This window comes from Aegilops tauschii, chromosome 7, assembly GCF_002575655.3.
Source record: "Aegilops tauschii subsp. strangulata cultivar AL8/78 chromosome 7, Aet v6.0, whole genome shotgun sequence".
In the NCBI taxonomy this organism is placed as follows: Eukaryota; Viridiplantae; Streptophyta; class Magnoliopsida; order Poales; family Poaceae; genus Aegilops; species Aegilops tauschii.
Window position 1 is genome coordinate 650,600,411 of NC_053041.3, and position 20,427 is coordinate 650,620,837.

The window sequence follows — 20,427 nt, forward strand, 5'->3', positions numbered from 1 at the left end:
CACCGACCAATCAGGCCAGCATTGCCCGGGAACACCGAACCTTGAAGACTGCGACGGCACTGGTCATGCACCAGCGTGAGATTTGAAGCCACTGGTGTTGCTGCATGGTCATTAGTTTGGCGCATGGGGCGGTAATTAGTTTGGCGCAAAAGATCTGAGGCTTTTGTTTTCTTTCGCCCAACGGGATGCTTTAGCGAGGTCACGTGCTTTCTGCCACGCACAGATTGACGCACGTGCACGTGCCTTGACGACAGTGGTGCGAGATCTGAAGCCGACTAGTGTTGCTGGCTGCGATTAATCTAGTTAGTCATCAGACCTGGCCGTTGGTGCTATCACTACCATCTGATCATCTCTCTATATATCTTCCCTCCCTCCCGCAGTTAATGCACCACATTTCCACCCTCTGTCCTCAGCTGAGCAACACAACTCTCATCCAGATATCCCTCGCCGGCGACTGCCTCCACGACGTGCGCCGGCCGGACGGCAGGCGCCACCCCTCCCGTGTGTTTACGTAAGTGCTTTTTATTCGTTGCTCTCCTGCCCCTCCTTATACTTGCTAGCAACGACTTACAAGTATAACTAATATCCTCTGTAGTGAGTATCATTTACTGCTATGTTGCATCAACCCTAATGAATTTCTGTTGATTCATCGCTACATCACTAATCCTAAATACATCGCCGCAGGATGGATGCGCTCCTCAGCGCGGCGCAATGGGTGGTGAGCCAGGCGCTGGCCCCCGTTGCTGATGGCATGCTGCAGGCCTGGGGTGACACCAAGAACTTGGGTCTCAACATTGAGGCCTTGAGGATGGAGTTGCTGCTCGTGAAGGCCACCCTCGAAACTGCCAGCCACAAGCAGGTTGATGGCCCGGCCATGCAGGAGCTGCTGGGGAAGCTGCGGGACTCAGCGCTCTCTGCCGAGGATTTGCTGGATGAGCTGGACTACTTTCGCATCCACGACAAGCTCAACGGCACATCCGATGCTGCAGACCAGCATGCCAAGGGCGGGGTCCACGACCTTGCCCTCAATGCTCGTCACTTCGCCAAAGCTGTTGGCAAACTGCCATTTATATCCTCATTCTGTTGTTCTGCTCCCAGCCCTGCAGGCGTTGGTAGAGAAGTAGAAGAGGCAAGACAGCGGGCAAGCTGTTGCGCTTTGCCGCGTGCTATGCAGAGGTCACGCGGGAATTCCTCCTCCGCACCAAATGCCAATGAGGAGGTCAGTGGATGCATGCCCAAGCTCGGTAAACTCCTCCCTTGCTCATCTTCCCCACATGTCCATGATGATCGTTCTGGCCAGCCAACTCTTTGTGGTGCGCCACATGGAGAAACACCAATGCCGCAGTTTAATAGGGCTCATATCTCTGAAAGAATGCGCCACATTGTAGAGCAACTGCAGCCTGTGCGTAAAGAGGTTACCCAGATTCTGCAGAGTTGTGACCCTATGACTATCCCAGATATTTCCCAGAGTCGTCCCATCACCACCAGTCAAAGTATAGAGCCAAAATTGTATGGGAGGGACCATATCATGGATACCATCATACATGATATGACCAACGGTAAATACCTTGGCCATGATGTAACTGTGCTTCCGATTGTCGGTCCAGGAGGAATAGGAAAAACAACTCTGATACAACACATACATAGAAACCAACAAGTTCAAAATCATTTTCAAGTCATTATTTGGATATGTGTGTCACTCAGTTTCAATTTGAATAAGCTGCTAGAAGAGATTAAAACATGCATCCCTCCAGTTGAAGGGGAAAAGATGGCAAGGTAGAAGATCTGATTGAACAGAGATTAAAATCTAAAAGGTTTTTGCTTGTACTGGATGATATATGGGAGTTTAGTGACAGGGATGATTGGAAAAGGTTATTGTTGCCACTCAAAACATCACAAGAACCGGGTAGCATGATTCTAGTCACAACTCGGTTTCCAGAAATAGCAAAGATGGTTGGAACAGTTAATCATATTGAATTGCAGGGAATAGAATCCGAAGAATTTAGGAAGTTATTCCTTGCATTTATCTTTGGCAATGAGCCTGTTAGAAGTGATCAGTATTGTTTGCTCGAGATTGGAAATAAGATAATGGAAAAACTGAGGGGCTCCCCTCTTGCTGCAAAAACAGTTGGTGCATTATTAAGTAAAGACCTTAGTTTGCATCATTGGTTAAGGGTGTTAGAAAGTAAAGGATGGGAGACACAGACCGATGCCAATGGCATTATGCCTGCATTGAAGCTTAGTTATGACCATCTTCCTTTCGAACACCAACAATGTTTCTCCTTTTCTGCATTGTTTCCTGAAGATCACAAGTATAGTGCCACCCAGCTAATCAACTTGTGGATTGGATTAGGTATCTTACAACCTGGTGCACGAAACCAAACACTTCAACTTACAGGCTCGAAGAATTTAAAGGATCTGGTGGCATGGGGATTTTTCAGAGAGGAGAGTCGTTATGGTTATCCATGTTATGTTATGCATGACCTGCTACATAATTTAGCATTGCAAGTTGCATCTCATGAATGTCTTACTGTGCATCATTCTAGTGTGAGATTAGAAGAAATTAATCCAAACATCCACCACTTGTCAATAATCATAGATGATGTTGATAAAATTTCTCTTGAAAAGCTTAAGAGGCAATTGAGAAAACTGAAGACAAGTTTGAATGTCAAACAGTTGCATACTTTGATGTTATTTGGAGAAGTGGATGAAAGCTTTGTCAGCATTCTGGGTGATTTTTTTAGGGAAGCAAATGCTCTTCGTGTTCTCCGTTTGGATAAAATCTCCTTTTCAGTTGAGTCCATATTACATAACTTTTCAGCACTTGTTCATCTACGGTACCTATATCTGGGGACAAAGTGTGAGAGGGAGATGCATTTACTACTTATCATTTCTAGATTTTATCATTTAAGGATTTTGTATCTAGGGTCATGGTGCCAAAACTGTCATTTGCCCAAAGAGTTCAGCAACCTTGTAAACATGCGTCGGTTTTATACGCCAGCTGATGAGTTGCATTCTGATATTGTCAATGTGGGAAAACTCAAACACTTAGAGGAGTTGATGGTATTTAGAGTCAATAAAAAATTTGAAGGGTTTGAACCATGTCAACTAGAGCATTTGACGGAACTAAGGGAGCTTGGCATCTATAACCTTGAGAATATACACACTATAGAAGAAGCAGCCAAAACAAATCTGGGAGAGAATATCCACTTGGAGAGGTTAACATTAGATTGGGATAATGAGCGGTCTAATATAGAGCCTGGTGTGGAAGCAGTTGTCCTTGAGAGCCTTCAACCACATAGATATCTTCAGGAGTTGTGCATTAGAGGGCACAAAGGCTCTTCTTGTCCAGCATGGCTGGGTTATAAGGTCACTGTTGAAACTCTTCATCTCTCTGGTGTTTCTTGGCAATGTCTCCCTCCTTTGGGGAAGATGTGGGGCCTTGGTAAAGTAGTACTGGAACATATTCCCGCAATGGAGGAGTTTGTTATAGAGCAAAGCTTTTGCAAGCTAATAAGGGTTGAGCTTGTTGGCTTGGGAAGTTTTGGAAAATGGGTAGCATCACAGGATGCGGATCATATGTTTCCTCTTTTGCAAGTATTGATTATAAAAGACTGCCCTCAACTGTTGGAGTTGCCATTTGCAAGCCAGATTGTTTACACATCAGATCAAGGCCAGAATAGTGATTGGTTTCCCAAACTGCAAGAGCTTCAGATAGAGAAGTGTCCAGAACTGTTGTTAGTGGCTCATATCCCATGGACTGAAACTCTGCATAGTGTCAACATAAGTGATGTCAAGCTACTAGACAAGCTCGAGTACTCAAAAAATTCCTTCGTTGGGGGACGCTGTTTGGATATTGCAGGAAAGGATGATTTGCAGAGCTTAGATGAGGTGGTAGCATTCAGCAAGCTGGCATGTCTTGAGCGTTTGTTACTCCACAAGTGCCCAGCTCTGCAGTCAAAGCACCTTCTGCTGTTGACCTCACTGAAGAAGTTGATGGTAGAGGGTTCAGATGGTGTGGTTGTAGAGGGTGATGTGGAATGGCAGCACCCCCTTGAGCATCTTGTGGTCCAGGGTGAGGAATCATGTGGGAAGGAATTGACAGAGCTCCTCACCCACCTCCCAAGCATCTCCAAATTGGAAATCGAAAAATGTGAAAAGATAACACAACTGTCAGTGGGGTTGGATGTGCAACAAACAACATCATCAGCTACGGAGGTGGAGGAGAAAGAAGAAGATGATTCAGGGCTGCTGCTCTTGCCTGCCCAACTCTCTGGCACACTGCAGCTGTTGAGCATCCGGAGTTGTCCAGAGCTGGTCCTGGTGGACCCCCCTTTTCTTCTTGCCAGGGGAGGGCTCCAGGCCCTGCGGTCCCTCAAGACTCTACAAATTTCGTTGTGCCCAAAGATACTATCAGCAAAGAGTTCTCCATTCTGCTGCCCTTTTCCATCCTCTCTGCAACAGCTCCATGTTGCGGGTGTGGAAGGCATGGGGACCCTGGGGCATCTCCTTACCGCTGGGGGACAGCTCATACAGTTAAGCATTTGTGGCAGCCCTGGATTCTTTGCTGGATTGAATCAGGAGTTAAAGCAGCAGCTTCTGAATGGAGGAAAAGAGCAGGAACTGCAGCAGCTTGTTTCGCCCCTGAATGGATGCAAACTGCAGGAGCTCTATACGGATGATGCCATGGGAATCCTAGCTGTGCCCATCTGCAACCTCCTGTCTTCCTCCCTCAGCATCCTGATCTTCTGTATCAACCAAGAGATGGAGTGCTTTACTAAGGACCAAGAGGACGCCCTTCACCTGCTGGTCTCCCTCCAGAAACTGATGTTTATCAACTTGAGCAAGCTTCAGAGCCTCCCTGCAGGGCTGCAAAAGCTCACCAACCTCAAGGAATTATCGGTCTGGTCATGTCCACTTGTCCGGTCACTGCCAGAGGATGGCCTCCCCAAATCACTTCAAGAATTAGATGTCTGGCGCTGCGGCAGCGCGGAGCTAACACAGCAGTGCCAGGGGTTAGTGGGAACCATCCCAAAAATCTTCCTGTAACTGTGAGACTGGTCCAAGGTAAGAAAAGCTACTTCCTTGTTTGTCCCCATCGCTTCCCAGATCCCACAACCACCCTTGCTTTTTCCCCCTGCAACATAATCTAATTAGTGCTTGTTTTCATCTGCTATGCAGGTCTCTGCCTTGGGGCTCCCATGTACATTCTTCTAGCCTTGTACACTTGTCACATAGATGAGGGTCTTGTGGCCTGCTTCTTGTACACAAATCATGTAAGTACATCTAACTTAAAACTTTGCTCCATTCCCCTTGTCTTCTCACTCACATGTTGAGAAAACAGGTCTGATTATCAGTTAGTGCTTCATGAAGTTTCTTTTTATTTTCTTCCTGGACAAAAATCGTGAAATTGGTTTTCTGTGCAGGTGTTTCTTCTCATAGGGTTGTAGCTTCTTTGCTTATAAATTTGGATTTTCATTACTCCTCAAAGATTTGATGGTGTACTAAGTAGTTCCGGTGTGAGAATCAGAATATTACAATAGCATAATTCAGAAATGAATTCGACTTCGATGCTGCATTATTGATATTACCAGAAACCTTCTACCTTCCTGTTCACAAATCTGGTATGTACATCTAACTGGATCTTAACTCCTGATCTTAACTCCTGATCTACCATATATCAGATTGCCATTTTTGTTCCCAGAGGAGTGAAAATGGTTTTCCTATGAAACAATTGTTTAACAATTGATTCTCCATGTGCCCTGTCTTCGTACATACCAGTTGATAAAATCACTATAATTTTCAGTTAATGCCTTATGGGAGTTTCTTTGTTTTACTTCCTGGACGAAAATCAAAAAACCTTTCATGTATTCGTAGGCTTCTACATACTTTGCATTTAAATTTCGGTAGCCATCACTCATCGGGACTTCGTGTACACTACTAAATTGACTGTCGAGATCAAGATATTACCACGAAATGATTGGAGAATAAGTCAGCCTTCAGTGTTCTGCTATTGATACAAGGTTTGTAATTTTTTTTATCACTGCTACATGCTATCATTAATAGGTTTCCTGGCGTTCAACATTTTGCTTGACTTGTTGTGCAGGTGTTCTTATCCTTGTTCTCATAGGCTTGTTTGTAATTTGCATTTAAATTTTGGCCGGCATCGCTGGTCAAGACTTGGTGGGTGTACCTGGCAACTTTGGTTGTGAGGTTCAAAATATCACCACATAATAGGCGAGACTTCTGTGCTTCGCTACTGATATTAAGGTTTGCCATTTTCTCACCCACTGCTACATTACTCTCGATGCCAGATGTTCTAGCATTCACCATTTCTCTTGGCTTGTTAGGTATTCATCATATTTGCTCTGGCATGGTTCCTGGTACTTAGCGTTTTCATATGGTTGTTACTCACAGAGACTTGGCGGTGTACCTAGAAAGTTCAGGTTTGAGGATCAAAAGAAAGGTATAACAGTTTTCAGTTGTTCACCCTTTTCAGTCTTTCCTATTTCAAATAACATGTACTCTCAGAAGCTTACGCGAGTTATGATATTAATTTAGTTGGTACATCATCTTTTCAGCCAGACAAGAATGGTACTACCCGTTGGATCCAACTTCATATATTGAGATGTCAGGCTATCACTGAAAGGTTTGTCTAGTATGTTCGCCCTTTGCATCTATATGGAAGGTGGTTCTGTAATTGTTCGCTTTTCTGCACAAAAGTAGGAATGTGAATGGACCTATTAGGCTGTGTGCATATGTGAATGTGAATGTGAATGTGTTTTCAAAGTTTCAGACGGAACAAAGATTCTTCCTTTGCTTGATAGCCCTGGCATGTGGTACAGCTCTGGAACTACACAACACATTAGTTGAAATAGTGAATAGTCGTGGAGGTAATAGGCTGTGTGCATATTTCAGAACCTATTAGGAATAATCAAAACAAACTTATTATGTTCACATCTGCATCTTGACTTTATATTTCAAGTTGTACTGTACCGACTTCTTGAGTATTGACTTATTCCTCATCCTATTTTTTTTCCTTGGTTGCAGTGAACCAAACACATCTTCATTCTTCAGCCCACAACACTGGTGGCTCCTTGATCGAAAGCCAGTGCGATGAGAAAACTCCAACCAGGCCAATCATTTTTACCTTCGCACGGATGGTTTGTACTATACTGTCCTCTAGCGTTTGGATCATTCTGCATCATTCCCTGCTAGAACGGTGACAAGTGCTTAATTACATTTTTTTTGTGTGGATTGCTTCTCTTTGCCAGCACATATAAGATGGAAGGCAGTGGCGAAATGATCAGTGCTTGCTTCACGGCAATAAAAATGAAACAGCACACTACTGCTTTTCATTTGGATGGAGTAGATCACTCAAAACACCAGCACGCATACTGCTTGGTATACATACCACTGTAGGTTCAACTAGAACTCAGCAATGTGCACGCAAGCACCTCGGCCATTCTAGCACTTGCCTTGGCTTGAGCATCCTGGCATGGCAGCGCTTCGCTACTCTGGCCTGCTTCGTCACCGACTTATATGTTTGCGTTTCCTATTATAACTGTATCCTAGATTATTGGATCTAGCTAGGCCAAACTGCACGATGTACAGATTGTGCCGTCTCTCGCGGGAGCTTCTCAGCCTCCCAATTTGTATCGTTGTAACACTACTGCTCATCGAATGCAATACAGGGTGATTCAACTCATCTGTTATCTGTCTAAATTCAGAAAGGCACACCGTTAACAATGAATTGCCTCAGTAATGACAGTAACTACTCTGTTTCCTTCAGAAAATATATCTTTTTCTCTCCAGCCAGACACGACATCCCTGCCTTACACTGTATCCACCCAAAATAACAAGGAACTGAACAGTTGATGGACAGCAACAACCGACACATTCAATAACGCCACACTACCAAGCTGCCATGTTCTCAACCTACATGTAATGAAATCTCTCTTCAGAGATTCTACCGCTGGAAGTACTCCCTACTTTATTAGACCAAACAAAATGGTTTCTACTAAATGTATAGAAAGAAAAAGGGCACTTAAAAAAGGCTCCACCCGACACAGTGTATAGCTCGCCACAGCCCTTGTGCACTGAAAACCAACCAAAGTATCAGCAAACAAAGTAATAAATAAATACATGTCGCCTGAAACCTGGGTAGGAAGAAAGCCTGGCTTCCAAACAGTTATGAGCACTAATTTCATAATAAAAAGTCTTACATCCAACATTTCAAAGCACCTGGCTATCATCAGTTCGATTTCAGCTGATGATGTGTAACATCCTTTCTTGGTGCTGATTGCTGTTATTCTTTTTCCACGGCTGATTGCCTGCAATTCTGAAAACTACATATTGCTTGCAGCTATTAGACTCTGTTCATAGCTAATTTTTTTTAAATAATACATTTTTTTATTAATTTTCATAAATATTACGCTGAGTAATTTTTTTTAAAAATAATACACCGTCGGCCCGCTGCAAGCCAACTGGGCCTAGTCGGCCCACAACAGGCTGATTGGACTCCAGTCGGCCTACAGCTGGCCGATTGGCCCCTGTCGGCCCACTGTGGGCTGATTGCGTCCTGTCGGCCCACTGTGGGCTGATTCCTTATCTATACAAAAAATATAGAATGTGTATGAAAAAACATTGACACCAAAAAAATATGTTTGAAAAGTTGACATTTTTTCAAATACATGATTAAAAATTGTTAAATGCCACCCCCCCCCCCCCCCCCCCCTCCCATTTCGCAAAATGCCCCATATACTGTGACGTACTATGGCGTTTTTTATAAATGCCTTCAATTCAATATGGACGGAGGCGTTACCACATGACATGTGTGGTTAGCTATCTTATGCTAAGTTGAGACAAGTATTTGTGGAAGAAGAAGAAGAAGAACGGGAATATGGACTGAGGCGTTCCGTGTAAGCGCCTTGCTTACTACGACATTTGAAGGCATTTTCTAAAGAACGCCTCTAGTCAAGCCAATCTAAGGCATTTAATAAAACGCCTTCTAGGAAATGCCTTTAAAACTCAGCCGTGTTGTAGTGTCAACAACTCCGTCCGCGCGGAACACGCAGCATGTACCGCGACGTCGACGGTGACACCAACCAACCACAACTCAGCAGCACCAGGCCATACACCAAGACTGGATCACGGGAGAGATAAGATAGGTTTCACTTGTCCTCTACTCCAAGTCTCTCTCCCTCCATCACACTTTTATATATACCCCATACACGGGTCAGATCAATATACAACATAATATTCAGCCATCTCATATTTTGCACAATCACCAGTTATTTTATAGGAATGTCATCACCACTTGATTGTTGCTTTGCTAGACTGAAAAGCTTATAGCCTCCTTTTCTTTCCATGTGTTTCATTCATTGCGGCTATCTCCATCCTTTGGAAATAACAAATCAAATATCAAATATGAAATGGCTAACTCGCACATACTTTTAATGATACTATTCGGAAATCATTTAATACCTTGGTGATTGTGTTAGATTACTTGGAAAGAAACAAAGCTAATCAATAAACCTATTAACAATGTACTGATATTGTGTATTGGCTGGCTCTGATGTAACTATTGCTTAGTTTGTTTATTCATATCATCAGATGGCATGTCATGATTTGGACAATAAATTTATTTGCTCCTGTCGTGGAATTGTCACGGCAGATGTCCTCGAGCTAGGACTTAGTCGTGGAGCCATCGCAACTAGGAAGCTTGAAAGGGTTATGCGGGACAAGGGACACGAAGGTTTATACTGGTTCGGCCCCTTACGGTGAAGGTAAAAGCCTACATCCAGTTCGAGGTGTTATTGATTAGGGTTACGATCGCCAGGGAGCTAAACAGCTACGCCCGGCTCTCGATGATCTTGTTGTCGCCCTTAAACCGCTGCCGGGTCGTCCCTTTATATAGGGAGGCTGACGCCCAGCAGCCCTTAGAGTCCCGGCCGGCTCATAAGAGTGTCCGGCTCGGACTCTAAACAATACTTGTCTTATACTACAAGTTCTATTATAGTAATGATTGTAACTACGGGCCTTAAGCCATATCTGGGTCTCAGCCCATCTCTGGCCCATCGTCTTGAACCTTGGCTCCGGGCTTCGGGCAACGACCCTACGAGTAACCCGGCCCCTCCTGGCGGGTGACTCTAAGGTCCATATCCTCAACATTAGGCTCCAGATTGATTTGAGCCGGCTCATGTCAATCTTCAACTCTGCCGACAGAAAACATCTCCGGCTTACCATTTGTGTGAAGGCCATAACCCGGAGTGACGTTATCCTCTGGACTCCGGATAATCCGCCGTGACGTCATCCTCCATTAAGTCCGCTTTTTACTCCGCCAGATCCGCAACGGATCTTCGCTTTTACTGTCTTTCCGAAAATCGAGGCGTCGTGAGGGGGAGATAACCACGCCGTGGTCTCCTTGAATCTCGCGCCCACTTATGACTCTGCCTTATAAATAGGCCGGCCCAATGCTCTCTTCTCACGCTCTCCTTCTTCCTCCTCGCGCTGTCGCTCTTCTGCCCGAGCTCTGCCACTGCCGCCGCCGTCGCGCCCCTGATCTTCATCAACCCGGCCGCTGCATCACCCTGACTCGGGCCAGGTAACGGCGGCGACTTCCGCTCTTCCCCAACTCTGGTGAGTCTTCTCTGCCTTGCTAGAACAGATCTGTGGTAGGGTTCCTTCAGCTCTTCGTGTTCGTCACCATTACCCACAAACTCGGTAGTCCTTGTTGCCACTGTAGTTGGTTGATCTTTTAACCTTGCGTAGAACCACTGCGGTAGATGTTTGAGACCCATTTCATCTGCAAGAAATCCTCTTTTTACTGCATAAGAATCATGTTCAACCTCAAGAACTTCTCCTGCCTCTGTCTTTTAGGTCTAGAAAATTTTCTCTGCTCCGACCATTTTGATCCAAAAAAGTTACGGTAGTATGTGAAACCTGTTTTACCACACTTAGTAAAAACTGCAACCACTAAATCTTGGCGGCTTACATTTCCGGCTTAAAGAAAACACGCGCCGTAGAACTTTCCGGTTTAAGGAGAACCATGCTCTGTAGACTCTTCCGGCTTAACTGTAGTAAGCCGTAGATGACCAACTTATTCTGAATGCTCCTACGGCTTAGATAACCCACCGTATCTGAATATATATCATTAGTCCCCTTCATAAGCCGCCACCTTAGTTTGAACAATAGATCTCCGGCTTATAATTGACCCGGATACTTTTCTCTTTATCATAGACCACCAACCTTCACCATGCCTCCCAAGGCTCCCATCACTTGCAACTGGATGAGATCCAACGTCACTGACGAGACCCTGGCCAGCTTCGTTAAGTCCGGATATCTGCCCAAGAAGGAAGTGATGTCCTACCGTGCCCCTGATCCGTCCGAAGAAAGACCACAGCCGAGGGACGGGGAGGTAGTGATCTTTGCGGACCATATGAGCCGGGGCTTCGCACCGCCCGGCTCAAAATGCTTCCGGGACGTGCTCAACTTCTTTGACCTTCAGCCTCAGGATATAGGACCCAACTCCATATCCAACATCTGCAACTTCCAAGTCTTCTGTGAAGTGTATCTTGGAGAAGAGCCGAGTCTGCTGCTCTTCAGAGAGCTGTTTTATTTAAACCGCCAAAATGAGTGTGCCAACGGGCCAAGTCTAGAGTTAGGCGGCATATCTATCCAGCGACGTAGGGACTGCCTATTCCCTTACGCAGAGCCGCCGAGCCACCCTAAGGACCGGAATATGACTTGGTTCTACTGCCAAGATACGTCCCCGGCTGACGAGAATCCGCTGCCCGGCTTTCGCCCAACGCGCCTGGAGCCGACTCATCCACTATCCGATAAACTGACTGCCGCGGAACGCCAGCCTCTGCTTCCAACGGTCAATAAGATCAAGGCCCTACTAGGCAACGGTCTGAACGGAATTGATCTAGTCCGGGTCTGGATCTCATGGCGGGTGATCCCATTGAGCCGCCGCCCCGGCTTAATGTGTGAGTACACCGGGCGAAAGGATGACCCGCAGAGGCACAGTCGCAATGATCTTCCAGAAGACGTCGCTGAAGAAGAGACCAAGGCTCTGTTGAACGAGAGCCTGGCAGACTGTGGAAGGACCGGGCTAGCCCCGTTCTGCAAGACCAATCCAGCCCCTGCGGTAAGCCGCTGACTTTAACCTTTCAACTTCTTTTGTATGTCACCTTGCTCTGAACCATTTTAAGAATTCATTACTGTATTTCTCAGGCTGATGATAAATTCTGGCGGGTCAAGTATGACCATGAGGCGGCCAAGAAGGCCAGGAAGGCGAAAAAAGCCGCCAAGAAAGCCGCCCCTCGCAAGAAGGGAAGCAGACCCACTGCTTCGGAGCTAATGCAGTTAAGCGACAGCTCCGAGTCAGAGGTAACCCTTAAACCTTTTAAATTCTTGCTGTATATGTTGTCTGATGCTGTCCGCCTTATCAACACTTGCTTATTGACAGGATGACACCGGCGCCAGTAACCCGGTGGTTGAAGAGGTAACATCACTTTCCTCCGGCTCGGAGCCCTTTCCACAGCTGAAAGTCCGAAGGGTAACCCGGAAAGTAAGCTTTTCCCATCCATTAGCTCATCAAGACCCTCAATTTCTTTTGAAGCAGCAGGTTCACGAGAGTCGGCGTCACACCCGGGCCCGCAAGGACACCGACCTCTCCGCCGGGTTACCCGACGCAACAAGGAAGCGTCGTACTGAGGTTTTTTCTCACCTGTACCCTTTTCATCCGTTGGCGGGTGTCATCCGTCAGCCACTCAACTCTTCTGACTCCAATTACCAGGAGACCTCCCACTCTTCGGGTGACTCCATGCAGTCAAGTCTGCCGGCCTTCAAGACTGCCCCCGGGTAATAATAATCTCCTTACATTATCTGTCTGTATTTACTCTTTGTATGCCTAACACTTCTGCCTTTTCAGTGCCCAGGCAAAGCTCACCAAAAGAGCAAAGAAGACCCGGTCAGCCGGAGTGCCGGACTTGCCTGAGCCGGAGGCGACGGCTCAAGAGCCGCCAGCTGCCTCTGCCCCCGAAGCCACCATTCCAATGGACACGGCGCCTGAAGTCCCTGCTCCGACTACCAAGACAACGACCGAAGCGGCGGCTAACCCGGAGGCCTCCGGCTCAACCCCTCCAGCAGACGACCCGGACGTGGTGATCACCCGGACGGAATTCGTTGAGCCGGGGAGACCGACCGCGTTGGCCAAGTGCTCCGCAAAGGGGGAGTTGCTGCAGCCCCACCGGGTGAATCTGGACCTCTCCAGCTACACCGACTTGAGCATTGGAGAGCTCGTCTCTGGCTACATCAGCCAGGTTCACAAGAGCCGGGACGCCGAGATCGCCATGGTCAACCAGATCCAGCAAAAATCTGAGGTATCCTTCTGCTGTCTTCTTACTTTCTGCATAGTGACCCTTGTCATGCTAGCCCCCAAGTCTATGACTTATACTTGAATATGTTGTAGACTTAGATTCCGGCTTACCCAAGTGAACCGGCAGCACATAGATAGATACGTTCAATATGCATTAGCCCCCAAGTGCCAAGTGCCTTTGCTTGGAAAGCGCTTGGGACTTATATAATGACTGTTAATAACCCGGAAATATATACATGCTGTTGGCAAGAAATTGGAGTTGGACCTTGCGGATCTTAAGAGCCGGCTGAAGGCACAGGAGATGGAGACCCGGAAGGCAAACGCCAAGTTTGTCTCCAGCATCGCCGCTCAAGAGAAACTGAAGACCAAATTTGATGCTGAGCGGAAGGCCTGGGCTGAGGAAAAAGCCGCACTGGTAACTCGGGCGGAACAGGCGGAGAAGGCACTCTCTGAAAAAACCGCCGAGCTCTCCAGCCTAAAGCGCCAGGTGTCCCAAATAGTAGCCGCCATCTTCGATAAGTCGCCTCACCGGTTTTCATCCATGTTAGAATGTTTACATCTCCTGATTCATCCTTGTCACCGGGTCATCTGATGTTTGTTAAACAGGTTCCAGAAGCGCCAACCTGAACCAGAGCGTGGTCACCAAGTTAAAGGCCGTATACACCCTGGTGGAACAGCTCTACACCGGGTCACAGCGGGCCTTAGCTGTGGTGGCCCTATCGAATGAGGTGCCAACTCATCTGGCCGAAGTCCTGCGCCGGCTCGCAGTTCTGCCGCAACGGATCCAGGAGCTACGACGAGCATCCGCGAGAGCCGGAGCAATCGCCGCGCTGAGCCGGGCCAAAGCATTCTTGCCGGAGCTAGACCCGGCAGACATCGCCCTGGGTTACCCCAGCCTGAAAGAAGACGGCTCAGCATTCGACCAGAAGGATTTCGCGGCGTGTGTGAAGGCTGTGCGCCCGGTGGCCACCATCATCGGGAACGACACCGACTTAACCAAGTATCAGCCGGGATACAACGCGGAGAATCAGAGGATTCCAACCCCTCGCTATGAAGCTCTCTATCTGATTCCTCCGGCTCGTCAGCACACCTTCGCCCCGGAGATTGACCCGGCCGGGTTAATTGACGAAGAAGCCCAGTTTGAAGCTCTTAGCGGCATCGACTGGAAGTCGACAACCTTCGAGGTCTTGGGATCAACCGGAGCAGAAGACGAGCAGGGGACTTCAACCCAGCAGGCATCATAAAGCGGCTGGCGGTTCACCAAACAACGCTCCAACCTTGAGATTTGAGGAATTTTGTAATAGACTAGGTGCAACATTTTATCTCTGCCGTGCCATCGTGCACGTAATGAATGCTGAAATCCCTTGAAATTATCCTTTGTGTTCTTCCGGGTCGTAATTATCCCTTTGTCCTTCTCAACCTTAAAAGGTGCCTTTAAGTATCTGCATAGAAAGGCAAATCACAAGTCGCCAGGCGGCTTACCGCCCTGAGAATCAGGTGTCTGAGATGGATAACCCGGAATACGAACCAAAAAGACTGGTCCTTAACTATACTCTAAACATAGCTGTGATAACACACTTAACAGCCTGTAAGCATACTTCCGGTTTAAATAACCCGGGTAGCACGGTTGGTACCTTAACTCGAATTTACTTGTCTTGATGACATCCATGATGTTCAACTAACAAGATAAACCAAAATTAAGCCGGCAAGTGAGACCCGGCAGTACATACTTTGACATGATTAGAGTAGACTTGTGATAAAATATAAAAACTTAGGGGCTTCCGATTCGAATACGACCAGAAACTCGGTCCAAAGGGGTTAAGCTAAGATTCGGATACGATCATATAGCCCCCAGTGGGTGTGGTGATGCCAATCAAGAGGGTATCGACAGCTATGCTCTCTTTGGTTCGAATACGACCCATGTTTGAACAGGAAGCCCCCAAGTGATTCTGAAAATTGTTTAACGACGCTGATTCGAATACGATCCACGTCGGTTCTCAGAGGGGTTACACTATGATTCAAATATGACCAGAGGCAACCTCCCAATGAGCTCGGCACTTTGCCAATCAAATGGGTATCGACAGCTATGTTCTCTTTGGTTCGAATACGACCCATGTGTGAACAGGAAGCCCCCAAGTGACTTTACTGCTTACAGCTAGATTCGAAGACGATCATAAGCCGGATCTTCTGTAAGTCAGCATGTAAAAAACAACACACATATTTGGAAGAGAGCAAAGGACAGAGGTCCTGCTTTATTGCTTTATCATAATATATACATGGCTGAGATAAATATGTACACCACGAGAGCCGGTAGCTCAAGTGTAGTAAGGCCGAAGCTGAGCTATGTTCCACGGCCGACGGGTCTCCTCCTCAGATTTACGCGAGTCTTTATGTTCCTGAATATCAATGAGGTAATATGACCCATTGTGCAAGTTCTTACTGACCACAAAGGGCCCTTCCCAAGGTGGGGATAACTTGTGTGCATCTGTTTGATCCTGGATGAGCCAGAGCACAAGGTCGCCTTCCTCGAAGACCCGGGATTTAACCCGGCGGCTATGATAACGGCGCAGGTCTTGTTGGTAAATCGCTGAACGGGCTGCTGCCACATCACGCTGTTCATCCAACAAGTCCAGAGCATCTTGGCGCGCCTGTTCATTATCCGTCTCAACATAAGCCGCCACACGAGGTGAATCGTGACGGATGTCACTGGGGAGGACTGCTTCTGCTCCATAAACCATGAAGAAAGGCATGAAGCCTGTAGACCTGTTAGGAGTAGTGTTGATGCTCCATAAGACGGAGGGCAACTCCTCCACCCAACAACCCGGCGTCCGTTGCAAAGGGACCAAAAGCCGGGGTTTGATGCCCTTCAGAATCTCCTGGTTAGCTCTCTCAGCTTGACCATTGGATTGGGGATGAGCCACTGAGGAAACATCAAGTCGGATATGCTCTCGTTGACAAAACTCTTCCATAGCACCCTTGGATAGATTGGTGCGATTGTCAGTTATGATGCTGTGTGGAAAACCGAAGCGGAAAATCACCTTTTTCATAAATTGAACCGCCGTGGCTGCATCGCACTTGCTAACTGGCTCAGCCTCCACCCATTTCGTGAATTTGTCAACTGCCACCAAGAGGCGGGTCTTCTTATCCTTGGACAGTTTAAAAGGCCCAACCATATCAAGCCCCCAGACCGCAAAGGGCCAAGTGATTGGGATCATCCTCAACTCCTGAGCCGGCACATGAGCCCGTCGTGAGAACCTTTGGCAGCCATCACATTTACTGACCAAGTCCTCTGCATCAGCGTGAGCTGTCAGCCAATAAAAACCATGACGGAAAGCCTTGGCCACAAGAGATTTTGAACCGGCATGATGGCCACAATCCCCTTCATGGATCTCGCGCAAGATCTCTTGTCCTTCCTCAGGGGAGATACAACGCTGAAATGCCCCTGAAACACTGCGATGATGCAACTCGCCGTCGATAACAATCATTGACTTAGCCCGCCGGGTTATTTGCCTGGCCAGAGTTTCATCCTCAGGTAACTCTCCCCGGGTTATATAAGCCAGATATGGCATTGTCCAGTCTGGTATGACATGAAGAGCCGCCACCAGTCATGCCTCCGGGTCAGGGATAGCCAAGTCCTCTTCTGTAGGCAACTTAACCGAGGGGTTATACAGGACATCCAGGAAAGTGTTAGGCGGCACCGGCTTTCGTTGAGAACCTAGCCGGCTTAAAGCATCAGCCGCCTCATTCTTCACCAATAGCTTTTCGCCTCTCTTCATTAAACCGCCGAAGGAACTGCCTGACCGGCTTAAATTTCGGATCCACATTAAGAGTGTGCTCAACGAGTTCTCTAGGTACACCTGGCATGTCAGAAGGCTTCCACACGAAGATGTCCCTATTCTCACGGATGAACTCGATGAGCGCGCTTTCCTATTTCGGGTCCAGATTCGCATTGATGCTAAACTGCTGAGACGAGTCTCCTGGAACAAAATCAACAAGCTTAGTCTCATCAGCTGACTTAAATTTCATCGCCGGCTCATTCTCCGTGGTTGGCTTTTTCAGAGAGGTCATATCTGTTGGATCAACATTGTCTTTGTAAAATTTCAACTCCTCCGTTGCACAGACAGACTCTGCATAAGCTGCATCACCTTCCTCACACTCGAGAGCCACTTTCCGGCTGCCGTGAACCGTAATGGTCCCATTGTGACCCGGCATCTTGAGCTGTAAGTACACATAACACGGCCGTGCCATGAACTTGGCGTAAGCCGGCCGTCCAAATATAGCATGGTATGGACTTCTTATCTTGACCACCTCAAAGGTCAATTTCTCCACCCGGTAGTTGTTCTCATCACCAAAAGCCACTTCCAGTTCGATCTTGCCGACTGGATAAGCTGACTTACCGGGTACCACACCATGGAACATAGTGTTTGACTGGCTGAGGTTCTTATCGACTAGCCCCATACGACGGAAAGTCTCATAATAGAGGATATTGATGCTGCTGCCTCCATCCATGAGTACCTTTGTGAACTTATAGCCTCCCACCTGAGGAGCCACCACTAAGGCCAAGTGGCCCGGGTTATCCACCCGGGGAGGGTGATCCTCCCTGCTCCACACTATAGGCTGCTCAGACCACCGTAAGTAGCGTGGAACTGCCGGCTCAACGGCATTAACAGCCCTCTTGTGAATCTTCTGATCTCGTTTGCATAAACTGGTGGTGAACACATGATACTGTCCACCGCTAAGCTGCTTTGGGTTGGTCTGATAACCCCCTGCTGCTGTTGGTGACCTTGACCAGACTGTTGATTAAAGCCCCCTTGACCGTTCTGAGGACCGGAATTTGAGCCGCCACCCGGGCCATGAAAGCCACCGGCGCCTGAGCCGCCAGCACCTGAGCCGCCACCCGGGCCATTGTAGTTTTTAAAGGCCTTCATGATTGCACAATCCTTCCACAGATGAGTCGCTGGCTTCTCTCTAGAGCCGTGTCTCGGACAAGGTTCATTCAACAGCTGCTCCAGAGAAGGTCCTGACCCGCCGCCTCGGGGAGGGGGCCTCCCCTTGCGTCGCTGGTTATTGCCTTGAGAGTTAGTGTTGGCTACAAACTCTAGGCTGCCGTCGGCCTTACGCTTGCTTCCTCCTTGGTTCCCCGGGTTAAACTGAGGACCCTTGCCATTGCCATTCTTCTTTCCCTTCCCTGTCCTTTCATCATCTGAAGGGGGATCCTTGGTACCATCAGAATCGGCGTACTTGACAAGAGCCGCCATCAGTGTACCCATATCCGTGCAGTCGCGTTTAAGCCGCCCGAGTTTCATTTTAAGGGGCACAAAGCGACAGTTCTGTTCCAACATTAAGACTGCAGAGCCGGCATCCATCTTATCTGATGAATGTATGATCTCCTTGACCCGGCGAACCCAATGGGTCGTGGATTCACCCTCCTGCTGCTTACAGTTAGTCAAATCCACAATTGACATAGACTGCCTACAGGTATCCTTGAAGTTTTGAATGAACCGGGCTTTTAGCTCAGCCCAAGACCCAATGGAGTTCGGCGGTAGCCCTTTTAACCACGTGCGGGCAGTTCCATCTAACATCATGGTGAAATACTTGGCCATGGCCACCTCGCTGACCTCTAGCAATTCCATAGCCATCTCATAACTCTTAATCCAGGCCGCAGGCTGTAAGTCAGCTGTATAGTTAGGCACCTTCCTAGGGCCCTTGAAGTCCTTAGGTAGACGTTCATTACGGATGGCTGGCACCAAACAAGGGACACCCCCGGTCCTGGTAGGGATACCCACATCAACGGAAGTCGTTGGATACGCCGGGGGGGTCTGGTAAGCCGTCAATTGAGGCGCCTGCTCCGCCTCTTGTCGTGCTTGGGCTGCTGCGTAAAAGGCTCCATTATGAACCGGGCCATGGCCAGGGGGCGGGTCATGGCGTCGGACATTACTTGAGCCGGTTGCTGAGACCATGTGCCGACTGTAACTCGGGCTCTGGCCTGGACGAGGGGTCGAGTGGATCCTGTCCCGGCTGTAGGAGTATGCCTCTTGCTGCGCCAGCGCTGTTTGAAGGAGTTCCCTGACCCGGCGGGTTTCGATGGCCGCCGGAGAGTCGCCGTCAACGGGGAGAGCCGCCAGTCGTGCTGCCGCAGCTACCATGTTCTCCAGCGGGTTATCGTAATGACCCGGGGGTATTGGCACATACTGAGGCGGGGCAGGGGGCACCTGGGGAGGCCCCATCACTCGTGGCTGAATAAGGGGTCCTGACCCGGGCGCAATGGCCCCTGGCGGGTTAGTGGATCCCGCACCTGGCGTGTTGAAGAGATTGCGCGGATCGTAAACCGGCGGGAGTCAAGACTGGGCCTTCTGATGCCTCCTTCTCATGACCTCGTTGGCCGCGTTCTGATCCATCGTGAGTTGGAAGGACCGCGCCTGAATCAGCTGAGTCCGGGCATCGAGAGCCGCCCGCTCCGCAGCCAGCCTGATCCCTTCTGCTGCAAGATCCTCTTTAGCTTTTATCAGATCCAATTTCAACTGTGCCACCTCCGCATCATGCTGGGCTTGATCTGCCGGGTCAACCGTGGCGGTTAACAGGGCCGTCATCTTGTCCGTGAGATCCTCAGCACCTGAGCCGGAGAAGGCACCGGGTTTCCCGATCCAGCAGCGGGGTTCTGAACAGGCTGCGCACCGGCCATAAAAACTCCAACCTGACTTGGCGGATCAGAAAGGTCCGGAATACTGTCGCCATCGGAACAACCCATGAGCCTACTATCTTGAAGTTGGTACAACTAGTTTGACTCATCGGTGGCCAACTCGCCGTCAGAGCCGGCGGCCGCCTCATCACCGGACCCAGATGGATCAGAGGGCCCTCCATGGATGCATCCCACAAAAGCGCGCCTTAAGGTAGGCCGGGCCCGGGCGGGTCGTGCGCGCTGAGCCATTTCGATGAGATCGGCGCGGAGATCCGGCTCGGGGCCTGGCTCACCAATCTTGCCAATGAAAACATGAATTCCGTCAAAGGGGACCCGGTACCCGTACTCAATTGAGCCGGCGTCG

General features: G+C 48.4%; 1 pseudogene; it reads left to right on the top strand.

Annotated features, from left to right (window-relative positions):
- The first annotated feature begins 684 nt into the window (after window positions 1–684).
- Window positions 685–7,708, top strand: LOC109764201 (uncharacterized; annotated as a pseudogene).
- The last annotated feature ends 12,719 nt before the right edge of the window (window positions 7,709–20,427 follow it).